The sequence below is a fragment of the Oncorhynchus mykiss genome, chromosome 9 (genome assembly GCF_013265735.2).
Source record: "Oncorhynchus mykiss isolate Arlee chromosome 9, USDA_OmykA_1.1, whole genome shotgun sequence".
Classification (NCBI taxonomy): Eukaryota; Metazoa; Chordata; class Actinopteri; order Salmoniformes; family Salmonidae; genus Oncorhynchus; species Oncorhynchus mykiss.
In genome coordinates, this window is record NC_048573.1 from 33,332,431 (window position 1) to 33,346,190 (window position 13,760).

General features: G+C 45.6%; 1 long non-coding RNA gene across 1 annotated transcript; it reads right to left on the minus strand.

The window, feature by feature from the left end:
- Nucleotides 1-9,420: 9,420 nt before the first annotated feature.
- On the minus strand, nucleotides 9,421-10,415 carry LOC118966028. Its single transcript, XR_005053227.1, has 2 exons — nucleotides 10,290-10,415; nucleotides 9,421-9,668 (listed from the first exon to the last, which is right to left on the minus strand). It is a non-coding gene; the product is annotated as an uncharacterized LOC118966028 (long non-coding RNA).
- Between the last annotated feature and the right edge of the window lie 3,345 nt (nucleotides 10,416-13,760).

Consider the following 13,760-nt stretch of genomic DNA (forward strand, 5'->3'; position numbering starts at 1 on the left):
CAGATCCATCTCTGACCATTCCCACACATTCTTATGTTAGAAATTTTGGGACAGTATTCACTTTTTGAACGTGTTAGGGTTTCGGCGGGAAAAGCCTGTTAACCTGTTGAGTGTAGGGGGCAGTATTTTGATGTTTAGATGAAAAACGTACCCAAATTAAACTGCCTATTTCTCAGGCCCAGAATCTAGAATATGCATATAATTGTCAGATTAGGATAGAAAACACTCTAAAGTTTCCAAAACTGTCAAAATATTGTCTGTGAGTATAACTGTCACGTTCTGACCTTAGTTCCTTTGTTTTGTCTTTTGTTTTAGTATGTTCAGGGCGTGAGTTGGGTGGGTTGTCTATGTTAGTTTGTCTAAGATTTTCTATTTCTGTGTTTGGCCTGGTATGGTTCTCAATCAGAGGCAGCTGTCAATCGTTGTCCCTGATTGAGAACCATATTTAGGTAGCCTGTTTTCCATTGTGTTTTGTGGGTGGTTATTTTCTGTTTAGTGTTGTGTTGCACCTTAGAGGACTGTTCGTTGGTTGTTTATTGTTTTGTTTTCAGTGTTCATTAAGACACTAACAGCTTACAGACAGTAGCCAATTAAGTTCACAGTTATGAAAACTTAGGACACTAAAGAGGACTTTCTACTGACTCTGAAAAACAACAAAAGAAAGATGCCCAGGGTCCCTGATCATCTGCGTGAACGTGCCTTAGGCATGCTGCAAGGAGGATTGAGGAATGCAGATGTGGCCAGGGCAATAAATTGCAATGTCCGTGAAAGATTAGTGGAATCTGTGTGGGTAGCTGGACAGGTAGGATGACTGACAGTGAAGGTGAACAGGTGGTCACGTGTCAGGTGACAGAGGAATGGATGAGACTGAGGCAGGAATTCCTTTAACCATAAAGTGGTATATTTACTGAGTAGTCTGTGCTGCATCACAAAGGAAACAAATAACATGTATCCAATCAAATATCAAATCAGATCATTCTCTATTAACATAAGTTAGGGAGTTCAACAGTTCAGTTCATTAAGTCAATAGTAATCATCTGCGAGTCATTTAGGCTCGTAACTATTTATCATAAATCATGAAAGAATACAAACAGTGAATGGTTATACAGTCTATAATCCCCATCAAAGTCAATCAGTTAGCAAACAATGACGTTTCTCATTTCACTCTTTCAATTGTCTTCATGTGTACATATAATTAATTTCAATACATATGAACCATATCGACTGCATAATTGGCCTATGAGGATCCGTAGGGCCGTGATCATTGACAATTCACATTACACAATATGTTTGAAGCGTGCGCTCCAAGCCGCGCTCCGCGGTAATAACTATAAACAATAACTGAATGGCCCACTCTCCCGATCGCCACAGATAATTCAGATGTAAGGTAAGAGTCGGTGGACTTACATGGATTCATGGACGCACAGAACTTCTGGATCAGATGGAGTTAAGGAAGAGAAAGCAGCGAGATCAGGCGATGGCAATTTCCTCCTTTTATGGAGTTGAGATCTGTCGGACATTTCCACCTGACCTAATTAAAGCGCCCCTGGCCCAGCTGAGTAAATGGCAATGAATTAAAGGACTATTCCACCAACTCCATGGGCCTTTTCTACAGCCACCCCGGAAATGTGTTAAATTCCACACCTCAAAAAAAGGCTCATTGCTCCCCGTCCTCTGTCATCTCAGGGAGAGGAATTAGTCGGGCAACTGTCCGAATATATGTCCGGTTCTTCACCTGGATCTCCACTCCTCTAACACGGACCATCGGTCCCAGGCATGGTTTTAGTTATACGGCCCACCGGCCAGGAGGCTCGAGGCAGCTGAGGGTCCACCATCATTACTACTTGGCCAGTTTTCAGGCTGGCCATTTCTCTCCGCCATTTCCCTCTGTGCTGTAGACTTGGTAGGTAATCCCGAATGAATCGGGCCCAAAAATGGTCAGCTAAGATTTGGCTGTCGCCACCAACGTCTGCCTACGAGGTTGGTATCAGCATACATGCCTTGAGGAAGTGACGCATCTCGGCGTCCCATCAAGAGCATATTTGGTGTAACCGGATCGGGGTCATCGATGTCTGCAGAGAGATATCCCAAGGGGTTGGAGTTCAGAATCCCTTCCACCTCTATCAGGACGGTCCTCAAGACAGTTTCAGTGACAGTTTGGTCCCCCAGGACGACTCGTAAGGCCGTCTTTACAGATTTGATATCTCGCTCCCATGTTCCTCCAAAATGAGGAGCGCCTGGAGGGTTAAATTTGAATGAGATTTGTTGGTCCATCAGCTGATCCATGGCTTGGAAGGCTTCCTCCAACCTGGCTTCTCCTGCCTTGAAGTTCGTACCTCTGTCAGCCAGGATCTCGTAGGGTTTCCCCCGTCGGGAGATAAACCGCCGTAGGGCCATGAGGAAGTCTTCCGTATCCAAACTCTCCAGTAGGTCCAGGTGGACACATCTGGTTGTCAAACACTTGAATAGAATGCCCCAGCGCTTTTCCACACGACGACCTAGCTTGATCATCAAGGGGCCAAAGCAATCTACTCCTGTTGACCAGAAGGGTGGTTTAAGGGGCGCAAGCGAGCAGGGGGTAAATCTGCCATTTTGGGCACCGTAGCTCCGGACCGCCATCTCTGACATTCTACGCAGGCGTATTGGTGCTTACGAATGGCTCCTCGTCCTCCAATTATCCAGTACCTCTGCCTCATCTCCCCATAGACCCTCTCTGGCCCTGGGTGGAGAAGCCTCTCATCATAACTCTTGATGAGGAGCCTGGTAAGAGGGTGTCTGGTGTCAAGGATAATTAGGTGGATAGCATCTGGGTCCAAAACCTCTGCTTGGCGCAGCCTCCCTCCGACTCTGATCACTCCAAGGATTGGATCATATTCTGGGGCAAGGGAGAGAAGACGGCTGTCCTTAGCCACTTCCCTACCGGCTTTCAGAGCTTTTAACTCCACAGGGAAGCTAACCGCTTGTGCTTGCTGGAGGAGTAGTGTCTCTGCCGTGAGGGAAGTGGGTATGGAAGCCACCCCATCTGAGGTCTGGTTTGTGGCGGCGATCAGATCCGGCAGTGTTTGAGATTGTGTTAGGTCAGGGAGAGCCGTTGTTGGTTCCGTAGAGATGCTGTAGCATTGGGCGGACTTCCTTAACTCATGAGCTTCAGTTGGTTGCGGAGGGGCCGCACGCCTGGGGGCTGTCGACCACTCGTTCTCTGGTTGGGACAAGAATGGTGGTCCCAAGCTCCAGCAATGGGGTTGAGCCAGTTCCTGAAAGGTTTTACCTCTAGTAATGTCATCAGCAGGATTGTTTATGCTATCAACATACCTCCAGTCCTGGACTTCTGTTAGGTCTTGGATTTCCGCAATGCAAGTTCCGACGAACACCTTATACCTGCAGGACTCCGACTTGAGCCAGGTCAATACAGTGGTCGAATCACTCCAGTAGATGACCCGTTGGATTGGCAAGGTGAGCTCGGCTCGCAAGGTAGAGGCCAACTGGGCTCCGGAAAGGGCAGCACTGAGTTCCAGCCTAGGCATTGACAACTGCTTCTTAGGTGCGACCCTGGACCTGGCCATGACAAAGGAGACATGGGTGTGGCCTGCCTTATCCTCCACTCTAAGATAGGAAACCGCCCCATAAGCTCTCTCTGAAGCGTCACAGAACACATGCAGTTCCAGGCATGATCCCAGTTGGTTAGCACAGGATGGTACATAACATCTTGGCATTTGGACATCAGAGAGCTCCGTTAACTCAGTTTCCCAACAGATCCATCGTTCCACTAGGTCAGCCGGGTGGATTGGTTCATCCCAGTCCCTCTTGGTCTGCCACAGGTCCTGGACTAAGACTTTGGCCCGTGTTGTGTATGGCAGGATATACCCAAGGGGATCGTATTGACTGGCCAGGGTCCGATAGATGGTGCGCAGAGTGGGTGTTTCGGTACTCGGGGATGAGCGGTGCTTATACCCCAGGGTATCCGGTATGCAGCTCCACCTCAGTCCTAGAGTGGGCTCTTCTGGGATAGCACCAGACTGTGTTAGCCATAGTTCACTGCTACTGGACCTAGCTTGTGGCGAGAGGTGCTGGATAACCTCCGCTCTGTTACTAGCCCACTGTCGGACCTCAAATCCCCCTTTGGACAGGAGATTCCGTACTTTATCACGGAGTGCTTTCGCTTCAGCCGTGGATGGGACGCTCTGTAAGCAGTTATCCACATAGAAGGCATTTTCCATTGAATCCAATACTTCTGGGTCACTGTCTGAATGCTCCCGTGCGTGTCTCTGCGTATATGGCACAGCAAGGACTGCAGGTGGTGCCAAATGGGAGTACCTGCCATTCATAGATTGTGGGCTCTGCATCTCGTTCCATATCTCGCCATATGAACTGGAGCAGTGGGGTGTCGGAAGGCAGCAGACGAATCTGATGAAACATGGCTTTGATGTCTCCACTGATGGCTGTAGAGTGCTGACGGAATCGGAGAAGGACACCGAGCAAGGAAGGACCTAAGGTTGGTCCGGGGAGTAGACAGTCATTCAGGCTTTGACCAGCAGCTTGGAATGAACAGTTGAAGACAAGTCTATACTTCCCACCATGTTGCTGGATAACATGGTGAGGGAGATACCAGGATTAGCGGAGTGCGTTTCCCTCTTCATGAGCTGTCACTTCAGTGACGTAGCCTGCCTTCACAAGGTTATGAATCTCTCGGTTATGACCTTCTGCAAGCTCAGGATTCTTCACCAGGCATCACTCCGTTCCACGCAGTAGTGGGAGTACAGCCCGTGTCGTGGTTGCCAGAGGAGGATGGTTGGGCACCCGTAGCAGTGGGGTTGCATACCTGCAAACGCCATCCATTTCAGTGGTGGTGGTGCTCTTCTCCAGGAGGTCTAATGCATAGCAGTCATGTTTCGAGCGAGTGACCTCCTGTAGCTTCCGGTTGGAGAAGGTGTCCATCTTCCAGAGCATCTCAACATTCACGAAGGAGGTCAGTGGCTGCACAGGGGAATGGATCTGGATTGCTTCTGGTGAAGAGGACTTGCTGTGACTGTACAGCTTGGGTGGAGAGAAGTAGATGGGATGGACCTTGCACAGCCCAACCCAAGGATGTATGGACAGCAATTGGCCCTCCTTCTGGTCCAGCTCGTATAGTCTCAGTCGGGGTGACGAGATGTGGGTGGTCTGACCCAATCAGGATAAGTGGCGCTACTCTGGCCAGGTTAGGAAGAGGCAATCCTCGTAGATGAGGATATTGTTTCTGTAGAACACTTACCGGGCAGGAGTGCTCTGCGAGATTCAAGCCATCTGCCGTGAAGGCATTGGTGATGTTATAGGCCACGTCCCTGTTTCCTGAAGGTGAAATGCTAAAGGTTACAGCAGAGCCTTTCATTTGGATAACATCATGTCGCACCGTTCTGAGATTAAGGGTCTCGGGGGTCCCCTCCAGGTTAAGCTGACGGGTGGCCGCTGTGAGAATGATTGTTCTTTCTGACCCATCATCTAGAACGGCGAATGTATCAATGACCTTGACCACCTTCAACATGACCCTTGGAGACTGGTTCTGCTGGTCGAGGTACAGCTCCTTTGCAGCTCCTACCATGAGCATACTCTGCTCCTTCTGTGCTTGGGGAATTGGATCATGCAACACGGTGAGATGGATTTCTTTACTGTGAGACGCCTAAGACAGAGCTACAGGGAGACAGGACGGACAGCTGATTGTCCTCGCAGTGGCAGACCACGTGTAACAACACCTGCACAGCATCGGTACATCCGAACATCACACCTTCGGGACAGGTACAGGATGGCAACAACAACTGCCTGAGTTACACCAGGAACGTACAATCCCTCCATCAGTGCTCAGACGGTCCACAATAGGCTGAGAGAGGGCTTGTAGGCCTGTTGTAAGGCAGGTCCTCACCAGACATCACCGGCAACAACATCGCCTATGGGCACAAATCCACCGTCGCTGGACCAGACAGGACTGGTAAAAAGTGCTCTTCTCTGACGAGTCACGGTTTTGTCTCACCAGGGGTGATGGTCGGATTTGCATTTATCGTTGAAGGATTGAGCGTTACACCTAGGGCTACACTCTGGAGCGGGATCGATTTGGAGTTGTATGGTCCGTCATGGTCTGGGGCGGTGTTTCACAGCATCACCGGACTGAGCTTGTTGTCATTGCATGCAATCTCAACGCTGTGCGTTACAGGGAAGACATCCTCCTCCCTCATATGGTACCCTTCCTGCAGGCTCATCCTGACCTGACCCTCCAGCAAGACAATGCCACCAGCCATACTGCTCGTTCTGTGTGTGATTTCCTGCAAGACAGGAATGTCAGTGTTCTACCATGGCCAGCAAAGAGCCCGGATCTCAATCCCATTGAGCACATCTGGGCCCTGTTGGATGGAGGGTGAGAGCTAGGGCCATTCCCCCCAGAAATGTCCGGGAACTTCCTTAGTGGAAGAGTGGGGTAACATCTCACAGCAAGAACTGGCAAATCTGGTGCAGTCCATGAGGAGGAGATGCATTACAGTACTTAATGCAGCTGGTGGCCACACCAGATACGGACTTACTTTTTATTTTGACCCCCCCCCCCCTTTGTTCAGGGACAAATTATGACATTTAGTCACATGTCTGTGGAACTTGTTTAGTTTATGTCTCAGTTGTTGATTCTTGTTATGTTCATACAAATATTTACACATGTTAAGTTTGCTGAAAATAAACGCAGTTGACAGTGAGAGGACGTTTCTTAATATTTTAAATATCACATATAAATAGCTGGGGAGATATAAATAGATGTGATTTGGGAGCTGAGTGTGTGTGACCCACTCAAGATAGTGAGAAACACAGCCTGTTGAGTGAAGGTAAACATTAAACAAATCTGAGTTTTGATAAGAAACAATCCTCCAGTAGGTCTTGAAGATAGAATGTTTCCATGAGTTAATCTGCAATGCTGTCATCCATTATACCTTAAACTATTGAACTTTGAATGGCCATTGCATGCTAAACTTACAGTAAGAGGCTTGATAACTGTTGAATTTCAGCTTTTTTTATCCTGAAAATGATGTACTTTTCAATGTCCAATACCCAACACAAAGCCACACATAATATACCAAACCCATGCCTTGTTTAGTCCTTATGATGCATCTATCTACTGTAATATTCTAAGTCCCTGGTAACTGCCTAACACCAATGAGAACTGGAGCAGCTATTTCATGCAGAACACAACCATTGAGCATGTGAATATACTGTACAGCTTTCTATTTTCAATGCATTCTCCAGTTTTTTATGTATGTGACGAGTCCATACATACTCACATAACATACTGCAACATTACTGCACTGCTCTCCAATTTTACTGTTGTCCATTGAATGTCTTCTGAGGCCCATTTGGTATTTGAAGCTGATGGTGGATCATGTGTATGTCAGAATGACTGTGATCTTTGCAGTTGTCTCTCTTGGCAACTTTAAGATGAATGCACTAAGTCGATCTCAATAAGAGCATCTGCTAAATGATTAAAATGCAATGTCAAAATGTGTATGGTTCCTGGTAGTTTACCCATCTGGGTAACACTTTTACAATAAGGTTCCATTTGTAAAAGGGTTATAATTACATTAATGGTTATATCGCATTGGTCGAGTGCCGTCACTTGTCAATGTTTGCCAAATAGTCAGCCAATATTTACCTCCACTTATTAACCATTTATAAATGCACTTACAAATGTTTATCATATGAACCCTTGTGCATCCTCATTTTCTAGTTGTACAGTGGAACAATAGTTATTTTCTCACCTTTTTTTCTCTAAATTTTTCTGTCCCAGGAACTGAAGAGGTTGGTTTTCATGTGTCTTGACCAACCTTTGCCCTGATGCCCAGGCCAAATTTACATTCAGGACATTATTCAATCATCATCATTACCGCTTACCAGATTATATCAACACATACTTACCACTTCTCTGTGATAGCCTAAGTATGGTGAACACTGGTGTGAAATGGTAACCCTAATACCTTTGGTTGGTGAAACAGTGGAGAAATCCTCTCACAACGTTGAATGTTTTGATCTTCATACCCATCATTCATTGACTAAACACGTTTAACAAAGTGTTGAATCTTCACTCATGTATGTGGTGATGAGTACCCAGCAGTGATGAGTACCAAATGTCTAAGCTCTGAGAGAACTCTCAAATCATGTCGAAATGATTTCCCCACATGTATAACTGTTAAAAGTATATCTCATTTTAAAGTGACAGGCCTATAAACATAACTGAGTTATCAACATTTATAACTGCTAAAATGATACCTTCAAAGGTGCAATATACAGAAATCACTGCCATTTCCTGGTTGCAAAAAATCTAAGTTTGCCTAATTTCAGTTAATGTGGCAAAACAAGCAGTCATTGTTTAGAGAATCATTGTACCATCTAAACCACTGTGAAATATGCTTCCCATAACCAAAAATATTGTATTTTCAACTGTTTGAAGCTGGTGTACAAAACAAAACTTAAGAATGGTAAGCATAGAATGGGTGTCAGGTAGCCTGGTGGTTAGAGCGTTGGGCCTGCAACTGAAGGTTGCAGGTCGAATCCCCGAGCTGACAAGATAAAAATCTTTCGTTCTGCCATTGAACAAGGCAGTTAACCCACTGTTCCTAGGCCGTCATTGAAAATAAGAATGTGTTAACTGAGTTGCCTAGTTAAATAAAGGTTACATTTTAAAAAAATGCACACATGGAACACATCTACCACTTCTTAGACTTGCTTTCAATTACAGATCTATAACCTTTAAAGAAAGATAAAACCTATTGACCATTTATTAACAAGTTAAGCCTACCAATATTTATAACTTTAAAAAATATAGCTTAAAAGTGGAAACCTTCTGGCCATTTATTAATATTAAGTTACAAACATGTTTAACAGTATATATATTTTTTATTTATTTTACCTTTATTTAACCAGGTAGGCAAGTTGAGAACAAGTTCTCATTTACAATTGCGACCTGGCCAAGATAAAGCAAAGCAGTTCGACAGATACAACAACACAGAGTTACACATGGAGTAAAACAAACATACAGTCAATAATAAAGTATAAACAAGTCTATATACAATGTGAGCAAATGAGGTGAGAAGGGAGGTAAAGGCAAAAAAGGCCTTGGTGGCAAGGTAAATACAATATAGCAAGTAAAACACTGGAATGGTAGTTTTGCAATGGAAGAATGTGCAAAGTAGAAATAAAAATAATGGGGTGCAAAGGAGCAAAATAAATAAATAAATTAAATACAGTTGGGAAAGAGGTAGTTGATAGGGCTAAATTATAGGTGGGCTATGTACAGGTGCAGTAATCTGTGAGCTGCTCTGACAGTTGGTGCTTAAAGCTAGTGAGGGAGATAAGTGTTTCCAGTTTCAGAGATATAATCTCCTCAAACATGCAATACATAGTGAAAACAATTGAATTGAAGGATACATTGGGAAAACAATTTTAATTGCAGCGACTCAAATCTGTGTAGTTTATCAACGTGAGCCTAGCTAATTCAGATAAACAGGAGTTCATTTTCTCTACCTTTTTTAACATTACAAGTCAGAATAGAAATTGATAACAGATTTAACTATTTAAAATACAACACAGCGCCCCATGGCCCCTTCTGTTGTGTCTTCATCCGTTTCTTTCTTGTTAAGAATGTTCCCATTCTTGAGTCAGACCTTATGGGAATGTGTGGGAGGGAAGAGGAATTTATGACAATTTAGCATAGACAATAGCTACATTACTCTACTCTCATAAATTCTACCATTTAGGTTTAGCTAGTTATGTTATCCACTGCTAGCTAATAACTTGCTAACACTAATAGCTAGCTACCACAGCTGAAAGGGGTTAGCTAGTGATCGCAATTTTTATAATAAACTAGTAAATTCGTCTTAAAATTGGAACCACTAATTGTAGTGGGCTGACAAAGGATGACAGCAAATTTACCAGCTACCTAGCGAGAGACTGAACATGAGTTCAAAGGTTAGATAGCTAGCTAGCTACCATGCTAATCCCCAAAAAAACATTCTAAACCAATTGCATGGAATATCATGTCGATGTTAGCTAACTAGCTAACAAATGTGATCTATTTAGCTATATCATGCCAAGGATCATATCGTGTTAAATCGTCTAGCATAACGTCTATATTGAAAAATATGTTTTAAAATTGACCTAATGCTAGCTAGCTAACGTTTCCTAGCCAGCTACTATAGGTAGGACAGAGGAACTAGCCGAGCAGCGTGCTAAATCCAGCAGAATTTCTGTATTCAAAGGTGAAACAAATTGCATAGCGAATTCACCCTTTCTACCCTGTATCCTTCGAACGTTTTTTTCACGCAATCTCTTGTCTGGATTTTGAACACTTCTTACAGCTACGTCGTACTGATTATTTACGAGGCACTGTCACATGATGTAAGTGTCAATTCAAAATTCTGGGCACGTTCCAGGTCGTCTTTATTTCAAGCACGTTTCACAGATGGACAGATCTCACAGTCGGATGCATTTTTCAGAAACCTACGATTCACACCAATAATATGTATTGAAACATTGAGCGTTAATTTCTGTAATAAATAAGTGTACCAATGCATCATCAGGGTTTCAAACATGGGGCAAGACACATCATGGCACTTGACCATTGTTCTGAAAACCAACCATTTATGTTCCTGGAACAGTGCAACAATGCACCACACCCAAAAGTGAGAAAATAACCATTGAAAGTAAGGTTCCATGATGATACATAAGGGTTCAATATTATGCGCACATTATGCATTTGTAAATGGTTATTAGTTGGAGGTAAATAGTGGCTCACTATGTGGCAAGCACTGACTGGCTATCACAGTAATTTAAGACATTTGTTATAACCCATTTATTAATGGTTTATAATGCATTAACAATTGATTAAATAACCATTGTAATTGTAATTACAAATCCTTCATAAACCCTGTACAAATAGAACCTTATTGTAAAGTGTTACCTAAATCGGTGGCCCAGATCAAATACAAGTAGATGAACAGAGAAGGAAGACTGTTAAACATAATCTCCACCAGCTCAAGTTAGTACTTTCCACAGGGGTATTCTACAAACCAGAATCAATGAGTTAGCCAGCTAAGTTTGATGAGCATCCAGAAATAACTATTGACTTTCTGGTTCATTAAGAATCTAAACTTAGATATGCATGAAAACAAATATCTTTAAAAAAATAATAATAATAATTCTGAACCTTTATCCAAGTTAGCTGGCTAACTAATTGAAGCTGCTCTGTTAGTATACCCCTCTGGTTTGTTAACCCTACCTGGAGTGACAGGTTAACACGAGACAGAGGCAGGATGACCAATCAGAAGAACTAGGATGAAGACGAAGACACATAGTACATGACTGAATAGAGCCTTTTGAAATGCAACAAGCACAATGGCTCATTCCCCAAGTAAGACCTTCCAAATGGTATAATACCTGCTACTTTCTAATGTGTCACTGTGAGGTAATTTCTGGGCAAGAGTATCTGCTACCGTCGTACTTGGCTGCCGCTTCGCCCTGGTACCTGTATAGTAGCAGTGTTACTTGTCTGTTTTTCGTTAAGCGTTTGTTTTGTCTATTTTCCGGCCTGTTGTTTTTGTCCACTTTTAGGCCTACTGGAGTTTTGTGACTCTTACAACCTTGGATATTAGTGTAAGCTAGCTTTCTAGTTAGCCTACCTCTGAGTCTGGACTGCGCTGCTGTGACCACATACCAGCATGCAGTCTTCCTCTGATTGCTGTAATCATGGTTCTCTGACCCACCTATGGATTATTGCTTTGGGAATTGATCTATTTTGAATTTCCCTCGCCAAATACCTCCCTCTGGAATACCTGTCAGATTACCCTCCTTGGCTTTCCCGTGGCCTGGTGTACCTCCCGCCTCCTCCCTGCTTATTCACCGGCTAGCTCTACAGCCTCTCCCCTGAAGAGCTTGTTATGGTGAGTGAATGAGGACCCAAAAGCGAACTAACTTAAACAGAGCTTCTTTAATAACCAAACATAGGTAGGCTCAGATAGACCGGCAGATTCCGACAGGACAGGACAAGGTTACAGCAAACATGACGATAGTCTGGCTCAGGCATGAAACACAAACAAACAAGAATCCGACAAGGACAGGAGCAGAAACAGAGAGAGATATAGGGACCTAATCAGAGGGAAAAAAGGGAACAGGTGGGGAACGGGGTGAATGGGTAGTTAGAGGAGACAAGGGACAGCTGGGGGAAAGCGGGGGAGAAAAGGTAACCTAACACGACCAGCAGAGGGAGACAGGGTGAAGGGAAAGGACAGAGACAAGACAACATGACAGTACCCCCCCACTCACCGAGCGCCTCCTGGCGCACTCGAGGAGGAAACCTGGCGGCCACGGAGGAAATCATCAATCAGCGCACGGTCCAGCACGTCCCGAGAGGGAACCCAACTCCTCTCCTCAGGACCGTACCCCTCCCAGTCAACTAGGTACTGATGACCACGGCCCCGAGGACGCATGTCCAAGATCTTACGGACCCTGTAGATAGGTGCGCCCTCGACAAGGATGGGGGGGGGGGGGGGGGAAGACGAGCGGGGGCGCGAAGAACGGGCTTAACACAGGAGACATGGAAGACCGGGTGGACGCGACGAAGATATCGCGGAAGAAGAAGTCGCACTGCGACAGGATTAATGACCTGAGAGATACGGAATGGACCAATGAACCGCGGGGTCAACTTGCGAGAAGCCGTCTTAAGGGGAAGGTTCTGAGTGGAGAGCCAAACTCTCTGACCGCGACAATACCTAGGGCTCTTAGTTCTACGCTTATTAGCAGCTCTCACAGTCTGCGCCCTATAACGGCAAAGTGCAGACCTGACCCTCTTCCAGGTGCGCTCGCAACGTTGGACAAAAGCCTGAGCGGAGGGGACGCTGGACTCGGCGAACTGAGATGAGAACAACGGAGGCTGGTACCCGAGGCTACTCTGAAAAGGAGATAGCCCGGTCGCAGACGAAGGAAGCGAGTTGTGGGCGTATTCTGCCCAGGGGAGCTGTTCTGACCAAGACGCAGGGTTGCGAAAAGAAAGACTGCGTAAGATGCGACCAATAGTCTGATTGGCCCGTTCTGCTTGACCGTTAGACTGGGGGTGAAAGCCGGAAGAGAGACTGACGGAAGCCCCAATCAAACGGCAAAACTCCCTCCAAAATTGAGACGTGAATTGCGGACCTCTGTCCGAAACGACGTCTGACGGAAGGCCATGAATTCTGAAAACATTCTCGATGATGATTTGTGCCGTCTCTTTAGCAGAAGGAAGCTTAGCAAGGGGAATGAAATGAGCCGCCTTAGAGAACCTATCGACAACCGTAAGAATAACAGTCTTCCCCGCTGACGAAGGCAGTCCGGTGACAAAATCTAAGGCGATGTGAGACCACGGTCGAGAGGGAATAGGAAGCGGCCTGAGACGGCCGGCAGGAGGAGAGTTACCGGACTTAGTCTGCGCGCAGACCGAACAAGCAGCCACGAAACGACGCGTGTCATGCTCCCGGGTGGGCCACCAGAAACGCTGGCGAATGGAAGCAAGCGTACCCCGAACGCCAGGGTGGCCGGCTAACTTGGCAGAGTGAGCCCACTGAAGAACGGCCAGACGAGTAGGAACGGGAACGAAAAGAAGGTTCCTAGGACAAGCGCGCGGCGACGGAGTTTGAGTGAGTGCTTGCTTTACCTGCCTCTCAATTCCCCAGACAGTCAACCCGACAACACGCCCCTCAGGGAGAATCCCCTCGGGGTCAGTGGAG